General features: G+C 44.2%; 1 protein-coding gene across 2 annotated transcripts in view; it reads right to left on the reverse strand.

Annotated features, from left to right (window-relative positions):
• The window catches only part of KCNG2 (potassium voltage-gated channel modifier subfamily G member 2), a 260,102-nt gene that overhangs the window by 232,335 nt on the left and 5,558 nt on the right, over window positions 1–22,209 (reverse strand). The window contains exon 1 of one of the 2 annotated variants that reach the window (XM_077492321.1): window positions 11,390–11,534. The exons of the other annotated variant lie outside the window; for it this stretch is intronic. The gene's annotated coding sequence lies outside the window, so the exon portion shown is untranslated. Of the gene's footprint in view, window positions 1–11,389; window positions 11,535–22,209 lie in introns of those variants that run through there. 2 annotated transcript variants of the gene reach the window in all.

The raw sequence follows: 22,209 nt of genomic DNA on the forward strand, positions 1-22,209 counted from the left end.
TTCAGCGGTATAGGGACTGACGTACAGTCTGCTAATCACTAACACACAACCTGCTTGTTCCACAAAAGTTCTTATAAGGACTGGTAACTTGGTATAGGGTGCTACGGTACATAGGCTTGAGTGCGGTACAGTCTGCTGTTCTGTAAGGACCGCTATCGGTCCACAATAGATAGGGTTGACGTGCACCACTGCTGACCGCTGCCCTATACTGCAGCAGTCCTTCAGCGGTATAGGGACTGACGTACAGTCTGCTAAACACTAATACACAACCTGCTTGGTCCACAAAAGTTCTTATAAGGACTGGTAACTTGGTATAGGGTGCTACGGTACATAGGCTTGAGTGCGGTACAGTCTGCTGTTCTGTAAGGACCGCTATAGGTCCACAATAGATAGGGTTGACGTGCACCACTGCTGACCGCTCACCTATACTGCAGCAGTCCTTCAGCGGTATAGGGACTGACGTACAGTCTGCTAATCACTAACACACAACCTGCTTGTTCCACAAAAGTTCTTATAAGGACTGGTAACTTGGTATAGGGTGCTACGGTACATAGGCTTGAGTGCGGTACAGTCTGCTGTTCTGTAAGGACCGCTATCGGTCCACAATAGATAGGGTTGACGTGCACCACTGCTGACCGCTGCCCTATACTGCAGCAGTCCTTCAGCGGTATAGGGACTGACGTACAGTCTGCTAAACACTAATACACAACCTGCTTGGTCCACAAAAGTTCTTATAAGGACTGGTAACTTGGTATAGGGTGCTACGGTACATAGGCTTGAGTGCGGTACAGTCTGCTGTTCTGTAAGGACCGCTATCGGTCCACAATAGATAGGGTTGACGTGCACCACTGCTGACCGCTGCCCTATACTGCAGCAGTCCTTCAGCGGTATAGGGACTGACGTACAGTCTGCTAAACACTAATACACAACCTGCTTGGTCCACAAAAGTTCTTATAAGGACTGGTAACTTGGTATAGGGTGCTACGGTACATAGGCTTGAGTGCGGTACAGTCTGCTGTTCTGTAAGGACCGCTATCGGTCCACAATAGATAGGGTTGACGTGCACCACTGCTGACCGCTCACCTATACTGCAGCAGTCCTTCAGCGGTATAGGGACTGACGTACAGTCTGCTAATCACTAACACACAACCTGCTTGTTCCACAAAAGTTCTTATAAGGACTGGTAACTTGGTATAGGGTGCTACGGTACATAGGCTTGAGTGCGGTACAGTCTGCTGTTCTGTAAGGACCGCTATCGGTCCACAATAGATAGGGTTGACGTGCACCACTGCTGACCGCTGCCCTATACTGCAGCAGTCCTTCAGCGGTATAGGGACTGACGTACAGTCTGCTAAACACTAATACACAACCTGCTTGGTCCACAAAAGTTCTTATAAGGACTGGTAACTTGGTATAGGGTGCTACGGTACATAGGCTTGAGTGCGGTACAGTCTGCTGTTCTGTAAGGACCGCTATCGGTCCACAATAGATAGGGTTGACGTGCACCACTGCTGACCGCTGCCCTATACTGCAGCAGTCCTTCAGCGGTATAGGGACTGACGTACAGTCTGCTAAACACGAATACACAACCTGCTTGGTCCACAAAAGTTCTTATAAGGACTGGTAACTTGGTATAGGGTGCTACGGTACATAGGCTTGAGTGCGGTACAGTCTGCTGTTCTGTAAGGACCGCTATCGGTCCACAATAGATAGGGTTGACGTGCACCACTGCTGACCGCTCACCTATACTGCAGCAGTCCTTCAGCGGTATAGGGACTGACGTACAGTCTGCTAATCACTAACACACAACCTGCTTGTTCCACAAAAGTTCTTATAAGGACTGGTAACTTGGTATAGGGTGCTACGGTACATAGGCTTGAGTGCGGTACAGTCTGCTGTTCTGTAAGGACCGCTATCGGTCCACAATAGATAGGGTTGACGTGCACCACTGCTGACCGCTGCCCTATACTGCAGCAGTCCTTCAGCGGTATAGGGACTGACGTACAGTCTGCTAAACACTAATACACAACCTGCTTGGTCCACAAAAGTTCTTATAAGGACTGGTAACTTGGTATAGGGTGCTACGGTACATAGGCTTGAGTGCGGTACAGTCTGCTGTTCTGTAAGGACCGCTATCGGTCCACAATAGATAGGGTTGACGTGCACCACTGCTGACCGCTGCCCTATACTGCAGCAGTCCTTCAGCGGTATAGGGACTGACGTACAGTCTGCTAAACACTAATACACAACCTGCTTGGTCCACAAAAGTTCTTATAAGGACTGGTAACTTGGTATAGGGTGCTACGGTACATAGGCTTGAGTGCGGTACAGTCTGCTGTTCTGTAAGGACCGCTATCGGTCCACAATAGATAGGGTTGACGTGCACCACTGCTGACCGCTGCCCTATACTGCAGCAGTCCTTCAGCGGTATAGGGACTGACATACAGTCTGCTAAACACTAATACACAACCTGCTTGGTCCACAAAAGTTCTTATAAGGACTGGTAACTTGGTATAGGGTGCTACGGTACATAGGCTTGAGTGCGGTACAGTCTGCTGTTCTGTAAGGACCGCTATCGGTCCACAATAGATAGGGTTGACGTGCACCACTGCTGACCGCTGCCCTATACTGCAGCAGTCCTTCATCGGTATAGGGACTAAGAGTTTTGTCACAGGGTCATTTAAAAAATGACAGGCAGAGGAAGAGGCAGGCCCTTCCGCAGGGGTGGTAGGGGTAGGGCAGGAGCAACAGGCTTGAGCCAAAGTGGGAAGTTGCAGAAGGTGCGTTCAATTACTTTAAAGGATGCACCAGACTTGGTTGAGTGGCTCGCTCAGCCTTACTCTTCTGCACCCTCCTCATCCTCTCGATCTGCACCCTCTTCTTCACTCTCTGCTATGTGCACCCCCAAAGACACTACCACCAACAACACGACCACCACCACCACCACCACATACCTTCCGCTTGAGTCACTGGAATTATTTTCCGATCCATATCAAGAGGACATTTCTGATGCGCAGCCACTCTTGGTATTGGATCAGGAAGAGGAGGTAGCAACAAGCGCTACTCAGCAGTCTGACGCCAGTACCCAGATCAGCCCAAGGAGGAGGTTGGTCCCCGGTGTTGCTGCCTACTCCGAGATCTCTACTTATAGCGGTGGGGAAGGTGACGTTGATGATGACGTGTCTAGTGATGTCACGTGGGTGCCCACAAGAGAGGAAGAGGAGGGGAGTTCAGAGGGAGATATGGACCAGCAGATAGGGAGGAGAAGCAGCAATGACTTACATTGCACAGCAGGGACAAAGCAGACTGCAAATGTATCAGGAGCGAGTCATCGACCATGTACGGTCACATCTGGCGCTCCCAGGACACCGGCACATGGCTCCGCAGTGTGGGCTTTTTTTAACGTGTCCGCTGCTGACAATAGCGTTGCCATCTGCAATCTTTGCAGTCAACGCGTTAGTCGCGGTAAGCCCAATACTCACCTAGGGACGACCGCCTTAAGAAGGCACATGAGCAGCCATCACCGAGCCCAGTGGGAGCAACGGAACACACAAAGCCACACTGCAGGCTCTCACCGTCCAGCCTCGTCTTCTACTTCTCCTTCTCCTCTCTCCTCACAATTGTCCTCCACTCCACCTTCCATCACGCCAAGCTCACATTTTTCTGCAAAAAGGCAGGCTTCCGTGGGCCTAATGTTTGAGCGTAAAAAAATGATGACGCCGGATAACCCTCTTGCCCAACGGTTGGCGGCTGGCTTGTCAGAACTCATAGCCCGCCAACTACTGCCATATAAACTGGTGGACTCGGAGGCCTTTCGCAAATTTGTGGCCATTGGAACACCACAATGGAAGGTCCCAGGAAGGAAGTATTTCTCAGAGAAGGGCATCCCAGAGCTATATGGCCATGTTCAGCGGCAAGTGAATGTATCTCTGGCACACAGTGTCGGTGCCAAGATACATCTGACCACAGACACGTGGTCTAGCAAACACGGGCAGGGAAGGTATATCAGTTTTACTGCCCACTGGGTGAACCTTCTGACGGCCGTCAAGCATGTAACCCGTGGCACCCGTGTAGATTTGGTTTTACCGCCACGGATTGCATGCAGGCCTGACTCTTCTTCTCCTCCTCCTACTCCATCCTCCTCCCTCTCCTCCTCAGCTGCCTCCTCCTTTTCCGCTGCTAGCGTCTCTTCCACTGCACCGCCCAAGCTCCCCAGAACCTATTCCACATGCCAGGTGAGACGTTGCCATGCCGTGCTGCGTCTGTTGTGCCTGGAAGCAAAGAGCCACACTGGCCCGGCACTCCTTTCAGCTTTGCGTTCACAGGCAGATGAGTGGCTAACACCGCTCAATTTGACAGTTGGTAAAGTGGTGTGTGACAACGGTGCCAATCTGCTTAGCGCATTGAAACAGGGCAAAATCACGCACGTGCCGTGCATGGCACACGTCTTAAACTTGGTCGTGCAGCGATTCCTTGTCAAATACCCTGGGGTCCAGGACATCTTGCGGCAGGCAAGGAAAATCTCGGCCCATTTCAGAAGATCTTACACGGCCATGGCTCGCCTTGCTGACATTCAGCGGCGACACCATCTGCCGGTCAGACGTCTTATTTGCGATTGCCCGACGCGATGGAACTCAACCTTCTATATGCTTGATAGGCTGCTCCAGCAGAAACGTGCAGTTAACGTCTACCTGTATGAACTCTGCGAAAGAAACGGTTCTGGGGAGCTGGGTTTTTTTTCACCGCGCCAGTGGCTGCTCATGCGCGACACATGCAGACTTCTGCGGCCATTTGAGGAGATCACCAAACTGGTCAGTCGCAGCCATGGCGCCATCAGTGACATGGTACCTTATGCCTTCTTTCTGGAGCGTGCATTGCGTCGTGTCATTGATCAGGCTGTGGAGGAGCAGGAGCGGGAAGATGAGGAAGTCGCAATGCTGGATGAATTCCCAGGGGGGGCTACTCTATCTGAGACAAGTCAACAACAGGAGTCTGATGAGGAGTCAGAGGAGGATGGTGCCGGGGCGGATGAGCAGGAGCAAGAAGAGCATGCTTTAAACCTTTCTGGGATCCCTGTTGTGCGAGGATGGGGAGAGGAGAATGAAGAGGACGACATTATCCTGGATGATGAGCAGGAGCCAGGCCACCACACCGCTTCCACTTTAGTGCAAATGGGGGCCTTCATGCTCCAGTGTTTTAATAGGGACCCCCGTATAAAAAGCATGAGGGTCAAGGACCAGTACTGGGTGGCAACGTACTTAGACCCCCGGTACAAACACAAAATGGCGGAAATGTTACCGCCGTCGCAGAGGGCTGTCAGAATGCAGCACTTCCAGGCCTTGCTTCGAGAAATGCTGCATTCTGCTTTTGCGTGCGCTGGCAGAGGAGCAATTCCCACTCCCAGAGAAGGATTTGCGGGTACCAATCCAACAGCGCCTGCAAGAAGAGGCCGGTTTGAAGATGTGTTGGTGACTTCGGATATGAGGTCATTCTTTCAGCCGACCCATCGACAGGTGTCATCCGGATCCAGCATCAGGGAACGCCTAGACCGTCAGGTGTCCGACTACATTGGGTTAACGGCCGATGTGGACGCTCTGAGGAGTGATGAACCCCTAGACTACTGGGTGGGCAGGCTTGACCTCTGGCCAGAGCTTGCCCAATTTGCAATCGAACTGTTGGCTTGCCCCTCATCCAGTGTCCTGTCCGAAAGGACGTTCAGCGCAGCAGGGGGGATTGTGACCGATAAGCGTACTCGCCTAGCTCACCACAGTGTTAACTACCTCACATTTCTAAAAATGAATGAGGCATGGATCTCGGAGGAATTCAACACATGTGACCAGTAGACCATGTATATGTCTATAAACTATTTTTTTAATCAAGCACACAGACCTTCTTAATTCATTTGGCTCACTTCCTTGACCCAAAAAAGCACACCGTACTATATGCCCCTACCCTCCTCTTTGAAGAGGTTGAGCGGTGTCATATTTCTACTGGGGCTGCTTATGATATCCCTGTGCTGTGCTGACTTCCTCCTGGGGGTTCTTATTATGAAGGGATCACACTATCCCTGTGCTGTGCTGACTTCCTCCTGGGGGTTCTTATTATGAGGGGATCACACCATCCCTGTGCTGTGCTGACTTCCTCCTGGGGCTGCTTACGGTGCTGCTGTCAGTGCTGTATGTCACGGTGCTGCTGTCAGCGCTGTATGTCACGGTGCTGCTGTCAGCGCTGTATGTCACGGTGCTGCTGTCAGCGCTGTATGTCACGGTGCTGCTGTCAGCGCTGTATGTCACGGTGCTGCTGTCAGCGCTGTATGTCACGGTGCTGCTGTCAGCGCTGTATGTCACGGTGCTGCTGTCAGCGCTGTATGTCACGGTGCTGCTGTCAGCGCTGTATGTCACGGTGCTGCTGTCAGCGCTGTATGTCACGGTGCTGCTGTCAGCGCTGTATGTCACGGTGCTGCTGTCAGCGCTGTATGTCACGGTGCTGCTGTCAGCGCTGTATGTCACGGTGCTGCTGTCAGTGCTCTGTATTACGGTGCTGCTGTCAGATGCCTCTATCACGGTGCATGTGTCATTCCGGTATGTCACGCTGCTGGTGATCATCTCCTGCACCCTCTTCTTTGCCTACCCTGGTCCCTGACCTTCCCTCTCCTCCATTGCCTTCATTAGCTCCATAGTCCTGAATTGTTAGAACAATTTCCCAAATAAAATAAAAATGCTTGTAGTTATCGATCCCAAATTCACCTCATACATGTATTATGTCATTGTCCAGATGGTGGGACTACGTTTTACCCCCTAATAATTACCACGTGGCCGCAAATTCGACATGAAGGTTTGCAAAGTTCGCCTCCCATTGAAGTCAATGGGGCCCGCGGCGAACGTTCGGTTTCGCGAACGTTTGGGTCCGTTCGCATTTCGCGTTCGCGAAACGTCCCGTCGGAAGTTCGTCCATCACTATCCAAGAGCATGACAAGGAGGTCATAAAAGAACAACATCTAAAGCAGTTCATGATTCAACAATAAGAAAGAGACTGGCCAAAAATGGCATCCATGGGAGAGTTCCAAGGCCAGAGTCACCGCTGACCAAAAAGAACACAAAAGCTCATCTCAAATTTACCAAAAAACATCTTGATTATCCCCAAGACTTTTAGGCAAATATTCTGTGGACTGATGAGACAAAAATTTTACTTTTTGGAAGGTGTGCATCCCGTTACATCTGGCATAAAACTGATACAGCATTTCATAACAAGAACATCATACCAACAGTCAGACATGGTGGTGGTAGCGTGATGGTCTGGGGCAACTTTGCAGCTTCAGGACCTGGACAACTTACTATAATTGATGGAACCATGCATTCTGAGCTCTACCAGAAAATCCTAAAGGAGAATGTCCGGCCATAAGTTCGTGACCTCAAGCTTAAGTGCACTTGGGTTAGGCAGCAGTACAATGATCCGAAACACAACAGCAAGTTCACCTCCAAATGGTTCAAACAAAGCAAAATGTAGGTTTTGGAGTGGCCTAGTGAAAGCCTGGACTTGAATCCAATTGAGATGCTGTATCATAATCTTACATAGGCTGTTCCTGCTGGAAAACCCGCCAATGTGGCTGAATTTAAACAATTCTGCAAAGATGAGTGGGCCAAAATTTCTCCACAGCATTGTGAAAGACTCATTGCCAATTATCGCAAATGCTTGATTGCAAAGTCCCGAAGCAAGAGAGAGAAAAGATTACAGCTCCAGGTGGGTATGTTGTGAATGACACTCTCCTCGGGGTGGAAGTAGCAGGGCCAGGCTAAGCATGTAGCAATGAAGAAGGAGGATCTGGACAGCCACACTCCAATGTATATTGTATAAATGTAATGTTTATTGTATAAAAGGCATTTCAGTCATTGAAATTTATGTTTATATATATATATATATATATATATATATATATATATATATATATATATATATAATGTGTATTATTCACATCCATACTTATCTCCATATATGTTACATTTCTGGTGTTTATTACTACACAAATGCACTTTATGTTTCTTACCTATATATAAATATGTTTATAGTACTATACATGCTCATTTATCCAGGAAAAACTAATTTAATTCTCAGTTTAGGCTGATATATTCTTCTACATATTTTTGGTAAAAAAAATTGCAATAAGTGTATATTGATTGGTTTGCACAAAAGTTACAGCATCTACAAAATAGGGGATAGATTTATGGCATTTTTTTTTTTTTTTTTTTATTAGAAATGGCAGCGAACTGCGATTTTTATCATGAATGCGACATTATGGCGGACACATCGCACACTTTTGACTCTATTTTGGGACCATTGTCATTTATACAGCAATCAGTGCTATAAAAATGCACTGATTACTGTGTAAATGACACTGGCAGGGAAGGGGTTAAACACTAGGGGGGCGATCAAGGGGTTAAGTGTGTCCTAGGGAGTGATTCTAACTGTGGTTGTCTTACTAAAACATGTCAGAGATCACTACTCCCGATGACGGGGAGCAGTAGATCTCTTTCATGTTGCTAGGCACAACAGTGAAATGCCTTTTTTACATAGGCATCTTCCTGTTCTGCGGCTCTGTGACGATCGCGGGCCCCTGGCGAGCATTGAGTCCGTGGGACCTGCGGGCACGGTCACGGAGTATACAGCGGTCACGCACGCCCACAATGCCATGGTTTAAAGGGGACGCACCTGTACGCCTATTTGTGCCATTGTGCTGACGTACATCATTGCGCGCTGGTTGGCATGTGGTTAAGTGTGACAAATATGCAAAAAAAGAAAATAAATCTGAAAGGGCACAAATACTTTTTCACAGTATTGTATATACGTATTCAAGGTCAGTAGCCAAAAGAATGACAGCCCCAGAACCTACATATTCAAAAACAAATCAGCCAAAGCATATTTCTTTCTGGACAGGTTCCATTTAGGTGACTGCTATCCATTGTGCATGTGGGAGTAATGGCACAATATAGGTTTCCCACTGTTTGTACTACTGTGCTTAGCAAATTTAATTTTGCAAAGTCATGACAAATTTGGCTATTAAAGTTAGTGAATATGCCAGCCCATACTTGGCATATCTGCTAAGTAAACATGCCAGCCCATACTTGGCATATCTGCTAAGTGCTAAAGCAGAAATTTGCTACTACTCTTTTAACAATTACAGTTCATGATTAAACTCCAATTTAAACACATTTTATATCATTCCTATGCAGGTGACAGTGTCAGTTAAATCCCAATTGCAAGTGAACTGATTTAGAGACACGAAATTATTACATTAAATAAAAAATTATTGCAGTAATGGGATAGCAGTTTCCATATATTAGGACATAAGGACAAAAAATAAAAAATCAGTGTGAACAGTCTATGGAAATTTCCTCTACTTTTTTCTGGATGTATTCAGTAGGGAAGTACTGAAGAAAGAACACAGTAAGAATGATGTTGTCCACATTTGGGTAACAGATTTGGGTTTCTGCACTGTGTACAACATGGCGGCTCCTAGAATTGCCTAAATGAATACATCTGCAAAGCACTAAAGATAAAATATGGACATGGACCAAGCCGTATGTCACAAGAGTTGGACTGAAACCAGCCCTAACCTGCAGATTTGTTTTTAAGAACCTTTTCATTTACAAATTTTCAACTCATGCTGATAACAATCCACTGTGCCCACAGACTGTTCACTGATTTGTTTTCAACTGCTTCATGCAGTACTGTTGGCTTCAGTTCAATCTTATTCCCCATTAGGTGAAATTAACACTGTATGGAGCGAGCTGCATTAAGCCATCTTTTTTTCTGTTTTCTTAAAGTATCATGTGTGTAATACTGTGAATAAACCAGAGGCAAGTGGGGAAATAAAGTATTAGGTCACTCACTTTAATAAGTAACGATTCTCACCATTTTTATCAACTTGACAATGCACTCCTTTACAATGCTTTGAAATGTTTAGCCTTGGTACGCTAATTTTAAACTACATTTAAAGCCTAGTACACACAATCAGAAAATCGGACGAAAAATACCTCTTTCGAAGTGATCATACGATATTCTGATCATTTGTACACAGCTTTTGAGAGCCGATCACCACAGTTTGTCCAAAATGATCCTAAATGTTTCTCATACGATACCAGATCGTATGATTTTTGTACTGTTTTCATCCCAAAATACAAATATGATAAAACACATTACATTACCTCTGGATTTTTATTCTGGGAAGTAAAAAGAAATATTTTCCAATGGGACACGGACACAATAAACAGCAGGGGTTTTGCCAATGCTATCAAAAACTTAAAAAGAAAAACAACACTTTTAACACCCCGTGTTATGTGTACATATAGGTACTCCTAATTGTTCTCTCTAAACAATCCTATACGGACTGAACTAAAATGGAACGCATCTCCTTTCTACAGTAACTACAGTTTATTATTTGCTGATTCTATAAACTGGTATTATGTATTTATTTTAACAGACAGATTTATGTACTACTGGTTGAGAATTATTGATGTAAAACACTGACACAAAGGCCAGTCCAACCAAAAGTGGTTTAAGTTATGGGTGGACTTTAGCAGGCTCAGTTATTCACTGATCTTTCAGGACCTCTAGCTGAAAGATGTCTGTACCAATGTTTCTGGCTCTACCTACAACCGTACTCACTATAAACCAATCAGACTCCTACTGATCTCGGTTCATTTTAAATTAAGAACATTTTAAAAAAACTGAGCAAGCAGAGTGAGATTCCCTTGAAATAGTCATGACAGGTGCGAAGCAATGACACTCTCACCCCTGGAATCTCTCTGAGATACAAAATACCCATGGGTCGTTTAGTCCGGAGGTATTAAGAATACAAAAAACACTACTGCTCTGGACATTTAGTGATAAAGTAATAGAAGGCTGATCAGTTGTATATAAAAAAAACATAGCATGCTAGAAAAGGAAATTCAGAACTATACTATTCAGGGTTATGTACTAAAGGCAAATCCACTGTGCACTACAAGTACACTGCAAATGCACTTGGAAGTGCAGTCACTGTAGATCTGAGGGGGACATGCAAGGGAAATAAAAAACAGAGCATTTTTGCTTGCACATGATTGGGTGATAGAAATCAACAGAGCTTCCCCTCATTTCAGATCTACAGTGACTGCCCTTCCATGCACAGTGGATTTGCCTTTAGTCAATCAACCCCATTACTTACACTAACAATCAACTGTTCTTAGCACAAAAGAGAAATGAAAAACGAAACTACCAATAATAGTTCTAAATGAATTTTACTTTCAAAGTAGAAGTTACAGTTGTATATTCCAATGGAAAAGAGGAAAATATAGAAATACATATTTAGAAATATAAAATCTAGGATTACAGCATATTGGATTGGTTTACAAACCTTTTGCTGAAAATCAGACCTTTCCAGGATGCTGTTAACTGCTTCTTCTCCTCTTCTCTCGGCATCAGCCCAAAGTTTAGCATCTTTACATTGCTCCTGTAGTAGTCAACTGAAAATTTATCTCCGGGTATGACTATAAGTGTTAGTGAAACTGGAGGCTGGTATGCGAAAAAGGTGGAACAACAATATCCAGATGCTCCTCCCCTCTATAATGTTTTCTAACAGCATAGGAAGATCTGTGTATCTTATATTTAAAGGAAAACTCCAGATGTGATTTTATCCTAATAAAATTTATTTTCCAATTCCAATGTATAGCTGGTAATTTCACCCAAACCCCACCCCCTCAAAAAAGAAAAAAAATCCCACTTGATTGAGAAAGATTTACTACATTTACTGGGATCTGCACAGAACTGACACATGAATAAGAAGCAACACCTGCAACAGGTTTCCTTATTTGCTAAAATACCACTGTAGCTGCTAACTTTTAATAAATAGACACTTACCAGACCAGGGATCCAGCGCTGCCCTCATCCAAGCTGGTTCTTTGATGGTCATCAGGTCCATGGTGCTTCCTTCTTGGATTTGGGAAACCGGCTGTGACTTCTTGGTGTTTCACTGCTGTTTCCCTACTGTGCATGCATGAGACATGCTGCACTTTTAGAATGGTCCAGCAGTCCCCTGGGATGTGTGATGTGTTCCATGAGGTCCAATGAGGTTGCAGGTAGGCGAGAGGAGAGGAGGAAGATAAGAACTTTTAGGTGAAGCTCCACTTTGAAGTTCACTTTTTGAAAAAAATGGAATATGTAGTCAAGGGGCCTTGATAGGTTAACCCTCAAAGCCTTGCAGAAAAACTCCCATTTATTGCAATCTCCATCCTGGCTAGTTGTTAAGACACAGCATTTGAGCTCTCAATTGCACTGTGTATTTGTGCTGTAGTGGTATAATGGTTAGCACTTTCACCTAGCAGCGAATAGGGTTGTTGGTTCAAATCTCCAACCATTACACCATTTGCCTGGAGTTTGCATGTTCTCCCTGTACCTGTATGGGTTTCCCCCCACACTCAAATGACATGCTGGTAGGTTAATTAGACCCTGTCTAACTAAAAAAAAAAAAAAAAAGTTGGCCAAAATAGGTGTTTGTAAGCATGTTGGGAACCTATGGGGTAAAGGACTGTGCTATACCACAGATAGACAGCGGCGGTAAAAGTGCCCTGAGGTGATTCAGTTCACATAGGTAGCGCTATACAACTCATTCATTCATTTTAACATAATGTATTCAACAGTGGAATTACCCTACATGCTGATAATGACCCTCTAATTTAGCAAGTAGTGGGAAAGAACACACTTAGAAAAAAAAAGATTTGTTCAGAACAGAGAAATCTTAAATTCTGCAATAATGTTTGCTATAATCCTTGTTCTCTATATAGTCCACCTTGGAGGGAATTTTTTATTTACGTCTTTACATCACAACAAAATTGGACGTTTCATTTTAACATTTATAAAGCAATATTTTACAACATAATTTCCCTGTAAACAGAGGCATAGGTCTTTTTGTTTGTATCCCCAAGTTACTACTTCTATTGAATAACAAATACAAAGTTAAAGCCTAACTTTAATGAAACGTATATTTTATATAATAGTTGTCCTGTAAGCATATTGCAAAGGAAAAAAATGTAAACACACAGTTTTCTAAATAATACTGCAAATGTATAAGGCTGAACCCCTGCCTAGACATTATTAGTTACATCTGTTAGTATTATCTGATTTGTCTTGGCTTAGGCCTCTTGCACACGATACTCCTGTTTGAGCATCTATTCTTTCAGCAGGTTTTTTTTTTTCGTATGCATTTTCATGCATATGCGTTCACGCAATTTCACATATTTTCGCTCGCAAACTTATTCTTGCGTTCGCAATATGTCAAAGGATATTTGCGCACAAATGTTCGCATACGTCCATATTTCCGCGCATTTGGACGTATGAGACCTAAATTACTGACCAAAAATGCAGATTCTGCTTTTTTTTTACTGAAGAGTACACGGCGCTTGCTTACATGCATGTGTACATAGGCACATTAGAAATAATACGCTGTATTTTTACAAATAATACGCTGTATTTTAGCTCAGTAAAAAAATAAGCTGTACTGAGCTTTTTCAAGTGTGCAATAGGCCTTAAACAAGCAGACAATACCTTGCTACATTACAGACATAAGTTTTCAATTAAAGTATATGAATAAGAAAATATTTGATTACCATTACATAGTTACATAGTTAGTCAGGCTGAAAAAAGACACAAGTACATCTAGTTATACCATGAAAAAAAAAATAATAATAATATCATACAATCCCATATACCCAATTCTATACCCACAGTTGATCCAGAGGAAGGCAAAAAACCCCAGCAGAGCATGATCCAATTTGCTAAAGCAGGGGAAAAAGTTCCTCCCTGATCCCCCGAGAAGCAATCGGATTTTCCCCCGATCAACTTCACCTATAAATATTAGTACCCAGTTATATTATGTAAACTTAGGAAATAATCCAGGCCTTTCTTAAAGCAATCCACTGAGCTGACCAGAACCACCTCTGGAGGGAGTCTATTCCACATTTTCACAGCTCTTACTGTGAAGAAACATTTCCGTATTTGGAGATGAAATCTCTTTTCCTCTAGATGTAAAGAGTGCCCCCTTGTCCTCTTTGTTGACTGTAAAGTGAATAACTCAACATCAAGTTCACTAGATTATATTCACTAGATTATATTCACTATATTTCACTATATTTGTACATGTTGATCATATCCCCCCTTAAACTCCTCTTATCAAGAGTGAATAAATTCAGTTCCTCTAATCTTTCCTCATAGCTGAGTTCCTCCATGCCTCTTATCAGTTTGGTTGCCCTTCTCTGCACTTTCTCCAGTTCCCCGATATCCTTTGAGAACTGGTGCCCAAAACTGAACTGCATATTCCAGATGAGGTCTTACTAATGATTTGAACAGGGGCAAAATGATATCTCTCTTTCTGGAGTCCTTACCTCTCTTAATACAAGAAAGGACCTTGTTTTCTTTGGAAACCGCAGCTTGGCATTGCATGATTTTATTGAGCTTATAATCTACCAAAACCCCCATATCCTTCTCCACTATGGATCCCCCCAGTTGTACTCCCCCTAGCATGTATGATGCATGCATATTCATAGCCCCCAAGTGCATAACTTTACATTTATCAACATTAAACCTCATCTGCCAAATAGTCGCCCAATTAGACAGAGCATTGAGGTCGGCTTGTAATTTGGAGACATCCTGTAAGGACGTTCTTGGTGTCATCTGCAAATACGGAAATGTTACTTTTGATCCCAGACCCAATATCATTTATAAATTTATTAAAAAGTAAGGGTCCCAGCACTGAACCTTGGGGTACACCACTGATACCATTGTTTAACCCAGATCGAGCCATGAATTAAAGCCCGACTCCAGACACAATAGCCTTACAGGGTAACGCCACTTTCATGGGGAATAAAAAATGCAAATAAAGAAAAAATAATATAGAGTATGAAATTGCGACACAAGTCATATTGTAATTGAATGTTATTAAAAAATACCTTTCCTTTTCAATCTGTAGCAGCTGTAATCTTCTGAAAATGCAATGCAATATGGCTACCTGGAGGTGTTCTGTACACAGAATGTGTACAGAACACCCCTCAAACACCATTTCCTGCTTGTGTGATTTTCCCAGAAGTCTGCACTAAGATACAAGTCAGATTTCAGACATCCCCTACAACAAACATGTAATTTTTGTTGAGATATGTCCCAATAGGAACACGACTAAAGGGATGCAGGTCCAGCAGCTTTCCTCATTAGTCCCCTACAGCTGAAGCAGCTAATTGATAATTATGAAACCACTCCCATTAGACTCACCAAACTTTCTAGTTCCTGAAAAGCCAATCGCCATCATGAAAGCATAATTCTATGTCCCCAGATCAGTTTGATTGCATGTTAGGATTATCATAGGTCTCAACAGTACTTTTTGTCTACACTGAATGTAAGCGCTGTAGGCAGGGCCGCCAATAGGGGTGGTAGAGCCAGGGGGCAGAGACAGGGCTCTTTAATTCTTGGCGCCAAGGTAGAGTAATCCCGTAGTCTCCATTTATTTAAAAACTTCTCAACAGGGATGTGCGGTGAGGTCACTGGCTGGTGATGCACTGTCTAGTATCAGAGCCAGATACACACAGGTAACATACGCTGTGATTGTTACAGCGAGAGCAATCATTTTAGCACTAGACCCTCCTCTGTAACGCTAAACATGTAATCTGTAAAAGAAATGTAAAGTGTTGCCTATGGGGATTTTTAAGTACTGAAGTTTGGCGCCATTCCACGAGTGTGCGCAATTTTAAAGCATGACATGTTAGGTATCTATTTACTTGGCATAACATCATCTTTAATTTATTTAATTTTAAAAATTTCTGCGCAAATGCAGTGTAACATAAAATGTTGCAACGACCACCACTTTATTCCCTAGGGTGTCTGTTAAAACAACATATATAATGTTTGAGGGTTCTGAATAATTTTCTAGCAAAGAAATTAAGTTTATTACATGCAAGAGAAGTGTCAGAATTGGCCTGGGTGGAAAGGGATTAATTACCATAAGTAAGTAATATACAAATAATTATTATATATTGTTTTTAAGGTAATTTACTATATTTTCGAACCCTTTTTTGCCCGCTCACGGGAGTTAAAAGCACCCCACTAGCAGCCGCTAAAACGACGGTAAAGCGTCACTAATAATTGCGGCGCTTTACCACCGACGCCCCCAATGCTCCAGTGTGAAAGTTATAACTTCAAACCAGTAATTTCACAGTAAATAGATAAATAATACATTTTTATCTTACAACATAAAGCATAATAATATATGATTTAGCTTGATTTTAACAAAACTTTTTCAACAGCAGCAGATTCTCATTCTTCCTCATAACTGTGAGGAAAAACATGGGATTGTGGGTAAATCTTATACCCATAAACACGTGTTATTTCCTTGTAGGTAATAGGGCTGGGCTGGAAGGGAGCATTTGTCTTTTAGACACATGCCCCTTCTAGGACACTGCATTGAAAGGCGTGCCTCCACTGCAGCATTTTTTTTTTTTTTTTAAAGCCTGTGGCGTGCAAAACACACTCAAAAAACTCACCCGGTGCATAAAAAATGTGCACACACATAAAGAGTGACACAAAAAAATGCAGACGGGTACACAAGCCCTCTAAAATCAGAGGGCCTTGTCCTGAATCCCCCAGGGCGCTAGGCTCCTGACAGGGACAAGGATGCTTAAAACTTGGTCTTCCTAGCCGAAACGTTCTTTGGAAGGTCTGCTGAAACAGACCCACCCAAAGACTAGGTGAGGCTCCCCCGAAGGGAGACTCCAACCCTAAGGAAGAGGGTGAACTAAGCCAGAAGGCCATGTCCACCCCCTCCTCAGACTTTCAGGACAGGCCCTGGGACCTGTGACCCTACTCATCACAGCAAACGTGCAGCATTTTTATTGGACAGCTGCCGCTAATGGTACTTTACCATTGGTCCAACAATCCAAGCTGTCCATTGAGGTGAGCGCTGACAAGAAGTGATGAGAGTTACTGTGAGCTCAACCTCTCAGTCTGCTGCAAACAGTGTGCCAGCTTGTATTTAAACTGGCCCCTCTGTATGCTTCTGACAGACTGTGCATGGAGCCCCGTATCTCCGGAACCATAGGTCATAGGAGCCCTAAATGGCCACCAGTGGTGGGGTAGGATTTAGGCTACCCACCACCCAAATTTGCGTTCCCTGTGACCCCAGGTCACTGAGCAATGACCCTCAGAGCTCGATTTTGTCTGGTGCAAGCATAGTGATCCTCCATGCCGCAGTTCCCGACAATTAAATTTCCTGCCTCCAGGCAGACCAGCACTATCACTTTATTGTTGAAAACCATGGATTAATCTGCCAGCACTAAAAAGCATTAAATGATCCACTTTCTGCATCTAGCCCCCTGCTGAACTGGATTGGTGGAGATGGTGGGATTTCTCTGCTCGTACCCAGAAGTAAAGTATCCCCTCTGGAGACCACAGGATTATTAAATTGTAACCTTTCTACTGGAGTGTGTGACTCGCCTGGGGGGAGCTAGGAGTGAGTTACTGACCATTCTGGTATCAGGCGCATGAGAACAGAGCTGGCTACAAGGTGTCCAGCACTAAAGGCAGTATGTCAGAGGCTGGAGGTAAATGGGAGGATCAGTATTCTGCTCTTCCAGCTGGGGTGATGACTGCTTCCCTGAAAATAGACTTTACTAAGGGCACCATTGCTACAGATTGGTGGGATGAATGAGGCACTGCTAGGGTTACTGTATGGGGTAAGAAAGGTGATAGCGTGTAACAACCCTTGTTATTCATGGTCAATGACAGATACAATATCCAGGCCTGAGTCATGCATTCTATGCATCACCCACTCCTGGCGCCTACACTCTGTATGTCACATAGTCCTAACACATGCACTCTGTATGTTACCCACTCCTGACCCCTGAAGTACATACATTACACACTCCTGACCCCTACATTCTATGCATTCCCCACTTCTGACCCTTGCACTCTATTAACCCACTCTTAACCCATGGACTATGTATGGTATTCACTCCTGACCCCTGCACTCTGTATATTACACACTCCTGACCCCTGAACTATGTACATTTCCCATTCCTGCCTCATGGACAGTACATACTCCTGGCCCATGTACTCTGTACCTTTACCCACTCAAGCTCCGAGTGCTACTAATATTTAGGACAATATGCGCCTAGGGACCAATGTCCAAAATATTGCCAAAACCAAAATGATTGGTGGACCCAGACATTCAGATGGTAGTATGCAAATATAGATTTTTTTTAAACAAAATTTTAGGATCACTCTACCCCATCCACCACCTAAGTCTCCTTTGATGTAATGTGTCTAAAGAACCTGCCCATCACCGTACACTGTCAGGAATCTCCCACCTACATTAGTCACTTCTGACAGTTTTCCCCAAAACCAGTCACCCAACCCCCACAAAGCATGATATTGACAGCCTCTGATGCGAAAATTTCTCAATGAGACTGTGAAGAAGGGGTGTGTCAATTTCCTCAACTCAGGTATCTGATTACACTCAGTGGCAGCTGGTGTTCTTTTTTTGGGTGGGTGGCAAACAATTCACCCGGGGCGGCCGGCGGAGTGGCACTAGCACAACTGCCCCCCCAGGCGGCACTGACACCCCCAGCAAACCCCCGTGCTTAGCCCATCACGATGGCGGGCTCCAGTGTCCTCCAGCATGAGATGGGCAGGTGTCTCAATGCCACTGGAACATGTGGTGAGGTCTGGGGGGGGTTTAGAGCTGGATGCAGGCAGTGAGAGCAGCAATTGGGTCCTTATGAAGTGCGCTGGGCAGCCGAGCAGGGGAGCTGATGTGCCCATCTTCCAGCGTGGTCGCGCCAGTCCAGTGTCCTTAAGCATGGCGGACTCAGGGAAAGCTGCTCCGATGTCCTCTCCTGGAGCAGCTTCTGCGGTGTGTCTCCTCTCTGCTCCTCCTGGCGCTAGGCATCCAATAGGATCACCTGAAGATTTGGCCAATCGGGAAACGGGTTTCATACCCACTTCCTGATTGGCCAGGAGGAGGATCAGTGTTGCAACAGCGAATATTCATTCGCTGTTGCAACACACATGGGTGGGCTCCCGACGCAGTGCTCTGCACCCTGAGCCCACCCTATTTTGAAGCCTATTAGAGCCTCTGGCTCTAATCAGGTGATTCAAAAGACACAACCCCCTATCCCCACAATTGTAATTCATGCACCCGACATCCTGAAAATGGCAGGGCCCATGGAGGGAGGATGGCAACGGTTTTGGGTGGGGAGCGACGCCGTGTGCCCACAATGCATGGGCTGCCACTGCTCAGCACTCTGTGCTCTGTGCCATGCAGTGTGTGACATCAGATCCCCAACCCCGGCTTCCTGGAAGCTGAGAAATACCATCTGATCTGCGAACTTTGCAAGGCTGTGAAGAAAGGGTGACAGGTAAACAGGTACAGCTCACCTAGGAGGATTTGCTTCAAATTGTTTATCACCTGTATATAGTCACTTCAGTGGGCTTATGTAAGGGTATATTACCACGTTTCCTAATCTGAAAACTGGTGGTAATTCTTTCAGAATCTGTCAATACAATAGCAGCAGATTCTTAGCCCTTGTACACACGGTCGGACATTCTGACAACCAAATCCGTTGTATTTTGTCTGACGGATTTTGTCCGACGGATTTTGTCCGAAACTGTTGCATACACACGGTCAGACAAAGTTGTCGGAAAATCCAATTGTACATAACGTGATGACGTTATTTCGTTACGACGGGACTACATTCAGGCTAGTAGCCAATAGCTTTGGTCTAGGAATTTGATCTGAGCATGCGTGGCACTTTGTCCGTCGGAGTAGGCTACACATGACCAGAGTATGTCCGATCGGAGCATTTTGTCGGAAAATTTTATGGACAAGTTGGAAAACTTGGTCCGTCGAATACTCCGACGGAAACAGTCCGATGAAGACCACACACAGTCGGATTATCCGACAAAACGGTCCGATAGGACACATTCCGTCGGAATCTCCGACCGTGTGTACAAGGGCTAAAAGTGGTAGTAGTAAGAAATACCTGAACTTGTCACATCTTTCAGTACTTTTAATAAAACTGGTGCAAATGCTTGACAGAATCAGGTGCAGAAAGATGTAAAGGGAACTACAGCCAGAAAATTGTAAATGTTACAATGTATTATGACATTGTATGTTTACAGAGGTTCTCTAGAAGATAAGCCAGTAAAAAAAAAAAAAAAAAGTCTGTTGAAAAATAAAAATACATAGTTAGATCATGGCTTGGTCTAGGTTAGTGTTATGCCATGTACACACAACCGGACTTTTCGTCAGCAATGTCGGACAATTTGTGTGTGGGCTTCATCTGACCTTTTCTGTCTAAAAATCTGACAGACTTTAGAAATAGAACATGTTTCAAATCTTTCCACCGGAACCAGTCCCTATCGAGAAAACCGCTCTTCTGTATGCAGATCCGACTGACCAACAATGACGCAAGGGCAGCTATTGGCTACTGGCTATTGAACTTCCCTTTTCTAGTCCCGTCGTACGTCATCAAGTTAAACGATCAGACTTTGGTTTGATCATGTGTAGGCATGTCCATTTCAGCGGAAATCTGTCGGTACTTCATCGAAAAGTCAGTTGAAAAGTCCGTCAGAGTTAATTCTGATGGAAAGTCTGGTCGTATATACGCGGCATGAGTGTCAGTGTTAGTGATAGGGTCAGTGATAGTTTTGGTGTCAGTACCAGTGACAGCAAGTACTAGACAAAATTCGTTGTGTGGCCGCCCCTGCTGGACAAGCAGGAAAAATATCCTTCAGTCACTTCACTTGTGTGGATGGAGAAATTCATAATTTTTTTATTTTTTTTTGTTTAGCCTGTGTGTTTTAGACAGGATAAAAAAAAAAATCACACTATTGTTTCTAGTACAGGTACAAACAACAAATAATGCACACATACAGTGTATCTTCTTGCATGTCAGGAGTAGAATTTACAGGATGATTTTTGGTGGTGGTCATGGTAATGGCAAGAAATACACAGCTAAAGAAATAAACAACTAAATTTAAAAAAAAAATTTTTTTTGTACTATTCTAGCAAGTTTTTCTTCTTCATAATAATAATACAATTTTAAAAAAATCAGGAAATATCCATTACAACTTATCACCACATGAAGGCATGATATGGTCCTGAAAAAACAAGGTATAATTCACTTTGAATAAGTTGTAAAGATATGTACAGTTTAAATAGCACATGCCAAACTGGGTTCAGGCTTTAAGGTTTGCTTTATTTGGGGACCCCAGGTCACCAGAACAATTGTCCCCATTGTAAGATTTCCCCTTCGGGAACAACCCAAAATTTGGGATTTTGTTTTACTTTCACTGTCAATAATAATGGTAAACAGGATAAATAGAGAGGGTGATTCTCCTTAAGGCCCCTTTCACACGGGTGGACGGTATGTCCGTATTTCACCCATTCGTTTTCAGATGAAAAATGGACATACATGTATCCCTATGGGATAGCGGATGTCAGCGGATGAACATCCACTGACATCCGATGACATCGCTATGATCTGAAACTGATGACGGAGGAAAACTCTATTTTTCCATCCGTTTGCGGATCGGATTGGATGAAAACTGACAGACGGTCCGTTTTCATCCGATCCCCACATAGAGGAAAGCGGAGATCTGACTGGTCCTTCTCTGACATCTGCCGGCTCAGCGGGGATCAACAGAGCGATCCCCGCTGAGCAAGCGGATGGCTGGATACAGACCCTACCGGGAGCCGCATGTGTGAAAGGGGCCTAACAGGGGCACAGACGGCAATAAAAACAGACAGCTGTTCAAATCCCTCTCAACTCTATCCAAAACGAAAAAAACAGTTTTGCCTTTAGTTATACTTTAAAGGGGTTAAATACCGTAATACACTGCGCACAGTGAAAGATCGCAGTTTGCTTGCTGCCACATAGATACCTTGCCTAATCAACATTCTTTAGACAACAGCTATCCACATAAGTCCTAATAAGAAGCAAAATCTAAACATTTCTCACTGGACTCGATACTTTCTTCAAAAGCTTGTAGAGTAACAAGAAAAAAGGCTGGTTTTTACTGCTCTGCCAAAATTGCTGAATATATAGAACTATCGGTATATTTAAAATCTTTATCTTATGGGAATTTACACTTGTTCAGCAAAATTAAGCATCACTTAAAGGTTTTAGTTATGTCTCC

The sequence above is a fragment of the Lithobates pipiens genome, unplaced genomic scaffold (assembly GCF_037356315.1).
Source record: "Lithobates pipiens isolate NorthernLeopardFrog02 unplaced genomic scaffold, aLitPip1_a1.2 Scaffold_19, whole genome shotgun sequence".
NCBI classification, from domain to species: domain Eukaryota; kingdom Metazoa; phylum Chordata; class Amphibia; order Anura; family Ranidae; genus Lithobates; species Lithobates pipiens.